General features: G+C 41.4%; 1 long non-coding RNA gene across 1 annotated transcript; it reads right to left on the bottom strand.

Moving 5' to 3' along the window:
* Positions 1-5,871: 5,871 nt before the first annotated feature.
* Positions 5,872-8,543, bottom strand: LOC116913606. The gene is made up of 2 exons (XR_004389631.1): positions 7,350-8,543; positions 5,872-7,194 (listed from the first exon to the last, which is right to left on the bottom strand). It is a non-coding gene; the product is annotated as an uncharacterized LOC116913606 (long non-coding RNA).
* Positions 8,544-10,720: the final 2,177 nt, after the last annotated feature.

Genomic DNA, 10,720 nt, shown 5'->3' with positions numbered 1-10,720 from the left:
CTCAGGGTCTTTATTTATTTATTGTTTTTCGGAGCTGGGGACCGAACCCAGGACCTTGAGCCTGCTAGGCAAGCGCTCTACCACTGAGCTAAATCCCCAACCCCTCTCAGGGTCTTTTAGTCCCACCCTGTGCACGTTTTCTTCCCTGCTAAATCCGTTAAGAGTTGAATGGACAAGCCCTCAGCTTGCCTGTCTGACCAGCAGCAGGAGTCATGGAGTCATGCTCCTGTTTGGCAAACTTGTCACTCACTTTGCTGCACATGTGGATGACCCTTCTCCTCCTCTCATGTTCCCAACTCCCCAGTGGTGGTGTCCAGGAATGAGTTCCTGGATTCTTTGTCTTTATGTGATGCTACTAGCTATTAAGTATCATCTGTATGTGCTTGTGTCCCCTCCCCCAACTGGTGTAGCTCTGACCTCCCTTCCTGAACACTCAGACTGGGATCTACTGCCATTTAGAGGTCAGGCATAGAGTCTTCTCCATCTGTTATGATCGGTCCAATGTTCCTAGGTTCTCAAGGCCCCACTCACCATCCCTGACTCCTTTGGACACCCTGGCATTGCAGCTTGGCAGCTCTGCAACAGAAATGTCCTATAAAATACGGTTCTCTCCTATGCCACGAGCTTGTCTTCTTGTTATGCTAACGGTGGGATTGGTGCAGTTATATTCTTCCACTTCAATAAAAAGAAGAGCCAAGGGACAGATCTGGGGTAGGTGGCCAGAGTCCTTGACTATTCAGACCTAGATTTTGTCACTTGTTAAAGGACACATTTGCTGTTTACAGATCTTATGTACAGTATAGTTTTCTGCTCAGTAAATGAAGAAGAGATATTCCTGTCCTCTGTTGCTGTGCAGAAGGAAGTCTTCAGTAAAGCGCTGTTCCTTTGTGATTTAACTGGCTCTGCTATGGCTGCTTTCCCCCTCTAGTGTTCTGCACACCCCCTGTAATGCTTGAGTGCAACGTGAAAGGATTATGTGATGGCTGGAGGGATGGGTCACTGGGCAGAGCCTTTGCCGAGTGACCCTGATGACCTCAGTCTGATCCCTAAAGCCCACATGAAAAGTTGGATTGTAGTGTGTCTGCAATCCCAGTACTCCCAAGGTGAGATGGGTGATGTAAGGCAAAGAATGACAGAAACAAGAGAGACCCTGCAGTCTTCAACGAGGTGGATGGCACATGGACACGCACACGCACACGCACACGCACACGCACACTCCTTTGTTGGGAACTGGAGAGGCAGCTCGGTGAGTACGAGCATGGATTACTCATCCATAGGCCTCTGACTGAATTCCTAGCACCCACATAGCAGCTGTAACTCTTCTTCTGAGGCCCTCAGAGGCTTTCTACATCTGATCTCTGTGGGCACCAGGCACACACATGGTATACTTAACATGCACGTAGGGAAGACACTCATGCACACATATTAATATCAATAAGAGATTTCTTTGCATGTGTCTCCTTGCTTCTTGCTTTATTTCCACAGATGGAGCAACACTGGGTCGTCATCCAAGTGCCAGGCATATACAGCCATCCAGTTTGGGACTTTCACCTTCTAGAACTGTATCCCATATAACCCCCCTTATAAACTGTCCAGCCTCAAGTGTTCTGTTATAGCAACAGTAACCAACTAACACACCATAGTCCCAGCAACCAACACTTTTTTTAAATTATATTTTTTATTGGATATTTTATTCATTTACATCTCAAATGTTGTCCCCTTTCCTAGTTTGCCCTCCGCAAACCCCCATCCCATCCCTCCTCCCCTGGCAGCAACTAATACTTTATCAAAAAATAATTGCTGATTTAATCTCTCATCATTTATATTCTATAATGTTCTTTGTACACTCGTTCCTTATGGCAAAACTGGTTTCTTCCACATTTGCGCCCCCACCAACTTTGGGAAAAGCAGTGTATAGTGCTAAGTGTAGGAAGTGTACTCATTACAATGTAGCTTTGCAAGAGTCGAAACTACCATTTTTTCTAACCAGTTTTACCTCATGGAGTATGGAGTAGGTGAATGAGTGAATATATGTTACTGAATAGTCATAGAGACTTGAAACATTTCCCCAAATAACTCACCTACAGACAAGAAAAAATAATATAAATATGATCCTTCCCTCTAAAGAAACCCAAAAGGATGTCAGCTAAAACAGACTCCTACTTGATTCTGTCTTGTTTCTGTGAAACAACTATCCGTGAACTGGAGGAGGCGAAGGAAGGGCTTTTAGATGGGAGGATTCAGCTTGCTCTCTTGAGTGCCTCTGGATTTGTTAATCAACTTTAACTAGAGTGAAGTCTCCAGGAAGGAAGCAATTTCCTACAGCCTGTGGCCCTGGGGATTTTCAGAAATGCTCATCCTCCCCCAGGACTTGGCCTTGTCATTATGACAGGCTCATTCAGATGGTCTTTGACCGACAGCTGCCCTCCACCGACGGCTGGCACAGACATGCATCACCATAGTTCCTTTAAAGGGGCTCAACCATGTCCAATCTGTTGTTAGAGACAACTCCTCTCCGTCTGGACATATGGGAAAGCAGAAGCTGCCTCCAGACTTAGCACATTCATTTATTTCCCATATTTAGCAAACAATTTTCTAACAAGTCTGCTATCAAAAGAATTCCTAAAATACATATGATTCGCTGATCCGTCTCATGTACAGTGTTTGGATATGTCTAGTGTATTTACGACACAGCAGTTCATCTAATAGTATTTGGGGGCTGAAGAATGCCCAAGAGTCCCATCTGATGTCAGACTGAGCAATCTACAGACATGGAGAGGGTGCAGCATTAAGTCTCCGGCTGAGGAGCAGATGATGGTGACTCATTATGGACCTTAGCCAAGAGCTTCCTGTGTCCAAATATTTCAAAACACAAGTTTCTGACTGTGGGTTCTGCTTTTTTAAATAAATGGCTTCACATATAATTCTCTCTTGTGACTACTTCCTGGGAGTACACAGAGACCAGGTATCAGAGCTGTGTTCTCTTCTAAGGTCTCAGTATTTTCCTAAGGCCTGACCTCCTCCCCACGTGGCTGGATTTGCGGTGACAATGCATGCTGATGAGGACACATGCTTGACTAGATGACCAGAGAGGAAACGGAGCAGTTTTGAAGGAAAGTATGAAGAACTCAAGTTTCAAGATATGAACACAATGGAATAGAAACGGACTTAGTTTTGGTGGATTAAAAGGCCCAGGGGACCAGTTGTTCTCACTCAATTTCCATCCTGTCAACTGCTAGCATCACTGCCAACTGGCTAGCTCTATGAACTGTCCCATTCTTAATGGATTCCTTGGACCACTTCTCATTACTCATTCACTGAATGCTTTACAGCTTGTAGAAATCAGGTATATCTTCTACTGCTGTCCTAACAAATCACCACCACCATAGGGGCTCAACAACTCACATTAGCTGTGGTATAGTTCTGTAGCTCTAAAGTTGAAGGTCTTAGGGGGCCTAAGTGAGGTGCCAGCAGTTCCATTCTGGAGATTAGGGTGGGGGTGACTTCATTCCTCATCCTTGTTAACTGTCACTGAAAGCTGTTCCCAGTGCATCCAGGGCAACCTTCTTCCATCTTTAAAGTCAGAGACAGTAGAGTAAGTCCTTGCAATATGACATCTTTTTTACTCTCTACAACAAGGCCAAGAACATCCTGTGATTTTTACCAAATCATGTTGACCAGACTGGGATCCCTCTGATACTCCAGACAGTCTCTCCAGTCATATTTGCAAAGACCCTGTGAAAGGTAATCTTGATTTTCAATGACAGACCTGGAAGGAGAAACCTCAATGGAGGGATTGCTATGGACATGTCTGTAGGGCATTTGTTTGTATTGCTAACTGATATATAAGGACCCAGCCCTGTGGGTGGTATTTCTCGAGGCAGGTGGGCCTAGGCTGCTTAAGAAAAGGTTGTTGAATGTGAACCTGGGAGCAAGCCAGTAAGCAGCATTCCTCTATGGTTTGTGTGTCAAATTCCTTCCCTGACTGCCTTTGATGACAGACTGTGACCTGGAAGCAGAAATAAACTCTTTCCTCTTCAAGCTATTTGGTTATGGTATTGACCACAGCAGCAGACAAGCAAACCAGAACTGTCTCTCTGCCAGATGAGGTAGACTGTTTACAGGTCCTGGGACTATGGACCGGGCACCGCTGGGGGTGAGGGAGGGAGTAAGCACTGCCGTGCAGTCTGAGTCACTGCTTCTGAGAGACTTGCAACTAGCTGATTAGCATGTGCTGCTAAGGACTACTTTCTTTATATAAATATTTTAGCAGAGTATAATTCTCTTTTAAGAATATTGAATTGAGATGGCCAAACAAGAGTGAGTCAAACCTCTACATAACAACTTCTGAAATATCCTTTAATGCAATTGAAGGAAGGAGCAAGTGAATGGAGCATACATTTTTTAGGAAAAACTAGAGGCCACCTTAACTTAGTACTTAAAAATGTTACAGAGCCAGACATGGTGATTCATGTTTGTAATATGTGGAAGACTCAGAAGAATCTAGAATTTGAGGCCAGTATAGGGTACCTAACAAGACACTCTAAAAAGTCACTGAAGTATGTTCATTTTGAGATTATTATTATTATAGTAATTTAAATGCAACTTGAAAAATGCCTATACCCATTTTTACCCCCAGTGGCAATGTTTCTTTTGTAAACACAATACAATATCAAACCTGGGAAGCTGGTTTGATAGCTACAGCCTATCTTACTTGGATTTTTTCCTTACAGAAAAACTCACTCATGTGTATGCACATATCTATAAACTTTCTCATGTATAGATCTGAGTGAGCACCATCACAGCCAAGGCACAAAACAATTGAGGAATTTTTGGATAGGTCCTTGCTATGTAGGCCACCCAGGCTGGCCTCTAACAGATATGTATGACCATGACTGGCTGGATGTAGTCATTTTTGAGAGAAGGAGAGGGAGAGGGAGAGGGAGAGGGAGATGGAGAGGGAGAGGGAGAGGGAGGGAGAGGGAGAGGGAGAGGGAGAGGAGAGGGAGAGGGAGAGGGAGAGACAGAGAAATCTGCCTTCCTGTGTTTGAAAACAAATTCACCTAAGAAACTATCTGCTTATGAGAAAATTGATGGGCTGTGGTTTTCAACCAGCATTTACTGAGCCTGTATTATATTGCAATAAGATAAAATACTATAATGAACATATACACATGTATATGTAGTCTATATTGATAAAAACGAGAGAGAAAATAGAGGATAGTGTGAATTGCACTGGTAAATGATCTTGGGGAGCTGGGAGAAACAGACCTGCCTGGAAATCTCTCAACTGGGGAGGCCTGTGTGATGAAGCTGGGCCTCCACCATCATTCCTGATGGATGCTATAAGCTTCCACACTCATGTCTCTCTGCTCACTCTTTGTTTTCTTACTTTTGTTAGCTGAATACTTAAATTCACTCATTCAAAACTGAAGGGTTATCACAGATCATTCTCCTAACAGGCAATGTATGATTATATATTTCTAGATCCCAGGTTCAGTGTTTCTTATATAATTATAAATAAAAATACTGAAAAAAAGAAACTTATTTTTTAAAGTTAAATATAATTTTGTGTGTATGGGTGTTCTGCCTGCATGTAAGCCTGTGTACCACATGAATACTTGCTGTTTGCTGAGGTCAGAAGAGAACGTTGGCTCCTCTGAAACTGGAGTTAGAGATGATTGTGAGAGGCCATGTAGGTGTTGCGAACTGAACCTGGGTCTTCTGGAAGAGCAGTCAGTGCTCTTATCCATTGAGTCATCTCTCCAGGCACCTGAAACGGAACTTTTAAAGTAGTGTAATGTGTTACACACTAAGTCTGGATCGTGACATAGGAAATTATGTTCAATAATATACCAATGACAGACAAGGGAACAAGTTATTTAGTTTTATTAAAAATTTCCAATTTATAACCAAAATATACAACCACTACATTTAAAATCAGTTTTTACACTCACAGTTAAAGTGCTAAGAAAAACATTTACAAAACTGACATCAGTCTACTGTAAACAGAATAAATCTACAACAGCAGAGTGCAAAGCACAGCCAGCTACCGTGAAGTTACTGCTCGTGCTGTAACTGGGTGTGCTTGCCCACACAGACCAACAACAGCAACTTTCCACTCAGCTGGAAATGAACTGCTTTAGCCGACGTATGGAGAAGAAACATGAAGAACTAATGCCACAAGATACAAGTCTTCACCACAAACACTTTCTAACTAGATGTCTGTATGATAAAACGAGGTTAGTTTTAGAATTTAGTCACCTCAGCAATTTAATTCAGAATGGTGTTTTAAAAACTAAATTGCCAAATACCAGTTATTTAAAAATAAGTTTCAGAATAATGAAAAAGGAGTAGTTTTCCTACCTCCAAATTCCTTGGAAAATTGTCAACAGAAAACAGGGAAAGTGTTTTTTGAGCAAGCGTGGACAGTATTCACCTGTAAATTTCCTGTCACTGAGCGGAGCTGTCAATGTTTATATGATTGGTTCTCTTTCAGCAAGATAATAAGACTATAGTCAATGATAATTTAATATGAATTTTCTGAATTTGCTTCTTCCTATTGCTTGAAGCGGCTGGGATGAGTAGAAAATTAGAAAGGTTTCAGGGTGAGCATTTGGGGAACATATCAGATAAATTAGGGCTCACTTAGGGCATCACTGAGGAAGAAGTGTACCAAGTCTCTACTGAAATCGAAGTACCTTTGTCTAACACAAGAATCCATCAAAAACTAAGACCCAGAACAACGCCAAGAGTATAATGGGTGCTGAGTAATTTCTAGGAACAATCTTAGTTACTCACAGCAATATGGGACAAATTAGTCTGAGTTTGAAACAACCTAGTTTTATACCTATTTGGACCATAAAACCGGGAATTTCCTGGTTAGGAGTTTCATATTCTTATCTGTGTGTTTATATTTCTATACCTTTGTTCCCATAACCAAAACTGTAAGTATAAAGAAAATCTTAGATGAAAACTTATAGAAAATGTGTTGACTGTATAACATGGTTTTTTTTTTTTTTTGGAGGATAAATCTCTGTAGTTAGCAGAAATGGAGTGCATATCACCCTGGGGGATTATCACCTCTAAATGGTATTTATTGACTGTTCCTTTGACACTGTGACAGTATGTCAGCTTATAAAAGCTTGAAAATCAAACACAGACTTGGTGAAGAGCTTATGTAACTTAAGTGTTCTCAAAGGCATTTGCCTCAAATTGATAAAATGCCGTTAAAAGCAGGCATTCAGCAACAAGGCAGAGCAGAAGTTTCTGAGATGACCTAAGTTTATGTAGTCTCTTCTGATAGTCTGAGAAGAGCTGAGGTGAAAGGTTAACATCTCTTCTAAAACATCATAAGTTGCTAACATGTGGTTATTTCCCCCCAAGACAGCAATTTCACACGCTTAGAAGAATATTTTCCAACTATTCAGACAGAGAATCTTGAGCTTGACTGTCAGAAAAATCACTTAACGACAGGGTTGTTTGCCGAGATAAGAAAGTAAGAGCTGGCTCATTAAGTAAACATGGGGCTTAGACATTCTGTATCACAGACAATAAAATAACTACTAACCACAGATACATGTTCATATAAATACTCCTCCAAACAATGTATCAGATTAAAATATCAAAAGTGTTTTCTTTCCATCTTTAGAGACAGGGTCTTGTTATGTAGCTCGGGCTGGCTGTCAATTCCTGGCAATCCTTGGGCCCCAGTTAGCCTTGCCTCCTAGAGGCTGGGGTTATAGACATGTATTTTGTTGGGCTGGAATACAACACTTCCTAATTTAAAATTTTAATTTTGAAGAATTAGCTTTTATAATAGCCCCTACAAACAAAGTAAGCCAGCACAAGGCTTGAAGCGGCCAGTGAGCTGTGCTCTGGAGGGGGAGGAAGAGAAGGGGAGGTGACAACAGGGTACCTTATCATGAGGAAACAAAAGTTTCAGTGAGAAAGTAAGACTCAGAAAAAAACAAAATCTAGAAACTGAAAATAAAAGCAGAAAAGGTGTTTGAAGTTAGTACTAAAGGAGATATGGTTCAGTGGCAGAAGGTTTGAATAATAAAAGAAAGGGTTGCTTCCACCATTAGTCACACACGGACGGACACACACACACACACACACACACACACACACACACACACACACACCCCACACCACACCAATTAGGAAGGAAAGGAGGGAAGGAAAAATATAAGCTGATGTTAAGCACACGGGAAGCTCATGACTGCAACCCTGGCACTGAGGAGGCCCACGCAGGAAGACTGTAAGCTCTAGGCCAGCCTGGACAACACATCAAGTTCACGGCCTGGTGAGTTGGAGCACTTGTGTAGTACATACAAGGTTCTAGTAGCAGGCAAGGCCCCAGTACCAAAGGAAATAATAAACAAACACAAAACATGAGAAGCTGGATGGTTCTGGGGAAGTTGAAGTACTGTAAAGAGAAATGATAAGAAAATTCAGATTTATTCTAATTCATGGGTAAGATATACAAGAAATAATATCCATTGACAGGAGAACTTCCAGAGTCTGACTGACACCTTTCTCCTTCTCCCTCTACTTGGTTTCTGACACACAGTCTCATTACGTAGCTCAGGTTGGCCTATAATTATGTACCATGTAGCACAAGATGGCCTTAAATGTATAATCCTTCTGCCTCAGCTTCTCAGAGACTGGGATTCCAGTGTGAGTCCCCACACTTAACTCAAACAAACATTCTCACACCACAGAATCCGTTTTATGATTAAACAATTTCACACATTATTTTCAAGACATATTCTTCTCAGCTCAATGTAAAAAACCCACTATGCTGATTTCTTTAAAAAAATGACTTCATAGTAAATGCTTCTGCTGACAAGATTAGTTCTGGGGAAGTGATCTGAGACAGGGCCAAGGAAAAAGATGTGCCAGCTTTTCAAAACTAAGGGTGGAAGGATCTAGACAAATAGAAAAATACAAGGTGGGTAACTGTAAACCACCTCTCTAGGGCTACTGGTTTTCCTTACAGAACTTCTCAGTATCAATCCCCAAATATTCATGAAACTGTATTTCAATATATGCAACAACAAGGACTTGAAGAGCCAGAAAACTGAAAATAAATGTGTTGTTTTTAGAGACAATTTTTAAAAAAATGTAACAGTTATGGTTAATGGCAGGATACATTTGAGGAATATGTTGCTAAGCAACTGGGTCACTTTGCAACATCAGAGCATGCACTCACCAAGTCATATGACTATGATGTTACTAAGTGATATGACCCTATGGGACCACTGCTGTATAGACAGGAGGTCTGAAACAGGTCTTAGACTTGTGATCCTCCTGCCTTAGGCTGCCATGTGTTTCCTGACTAAAAATGACTAAAGCATCATGATGCAGCATATGGCCATAAGAATCTCAGAGACAGAGCATCTAATTTAATTACTGAAAGACCAGTGACAGACCTAAGACAAGGAATTAAACTGTAACTAAGGAAATCTAATAGGTGCTGAGGACATATACATAGCTCAGTGGTAGAATGGCTGCCTAGCATATGCAAGACCTTAGGCTTGTTCACCAGAACCAAAGGGGGAGGGAGGGACATCAAAGCTGACATGGTTAGAAAAAAATCACTACAAGCCAGTATACCAACCTATCCTATTTTCTACTGTTATATACTCATTGGACCTCAGACTCAACTGTACACTGTAAACATACAGTCCAAAGCATTCAAGACATATGAACTGATGCAGACGGCAAAGAAACTCATCTTCCAACTGGGTGGGCTGGAAGGATGGCTCAGTAGTTAGGTGATCTTTCAGAGGACTGGGGTTAGATTCCCAGTACCCACATAGTGGCTCACAACCCTCTATAATCTCAGTTTCAGGGGATCCCTCAATGCCAGGCATTCAAATGGTACACAGACACAGATACAGGCAGAACACACACACAAAATTAAAGATAGCAAGTGAGACTTCCTTGACTCAATTCATGGAAAGCATTAATTTACAAGGGAATTCTGTTGAAAGGATGAAGCTACTGGAATCTCTGTTTTATTAAATACTTAAGGTTTTTATTACATTTATTGTGTTTATCTGTGTGCATGTGTGCTTACATGCGCATGTACACTACAACCCACATGTGGAAGTCAGAGGACAACTTGTGGGAGTCTGTTCTTTTTCTCCACCACATGGGCCTCTAGGATCGAATTCAACCTGCTGAGTCACCTCACTGGCCCTATTAGAGAACTAAGGAAACTTTATGGCAATATTTTTTGCAAAGCCAGGACAAATTAACAATAACAAGTCACATTTATCTCTAACAATATTTTATGAGTTTTATTTTCAGCGCTGGTACTGAACACATGGCCCTGTCTATTGCTGGGCTAAATCCTTATCCTACTAATATTTTAAAGTAGGCCTTTACTTTTCTGTAGCGATTTGGCAACTACACATATTCGATGAATTTGGGGAGGCAGTTAAAGAGTTCTATTCCATTTCTCTAGGTTTCTTAGATTTTATAATTGATCTGGGCAGTGGTGGCGCGGACCTTTAGGTCCATCGCTTGGGAGGCAGAGGCAGCCAGATCTCTCAGTTCAAGGTCAGCCTGTTCTACAGAGCAAGTTCTAGGATAGAAATCCTGTCTTGAAAAAACAAAATAACAATAGTAATAATAATAGGAGGAGGAGGAAAAGGAGGAGGAAGAGGAAGAAGGAGTAATTACAAAATGACAATGATAATAATGATAG

The sequence above is a fragment of the Rattus rattus genome, chromosome 12 (genome assembly GCF_011064425.1).
Source record: "Rattus rattus isolate New Zealand chromosome 12, Rrattus_CSIRO_v1, whole genome shotgun sequence".
Lineage (NCBI taxonomy): Eukaryota > Metazoa > Chordata > Mammalia > Rodentia > Muridae > Rattus > Rattus rattus.
This window is presented reverse-complemented; position numbering and strand designations above follow the sequence as displayed.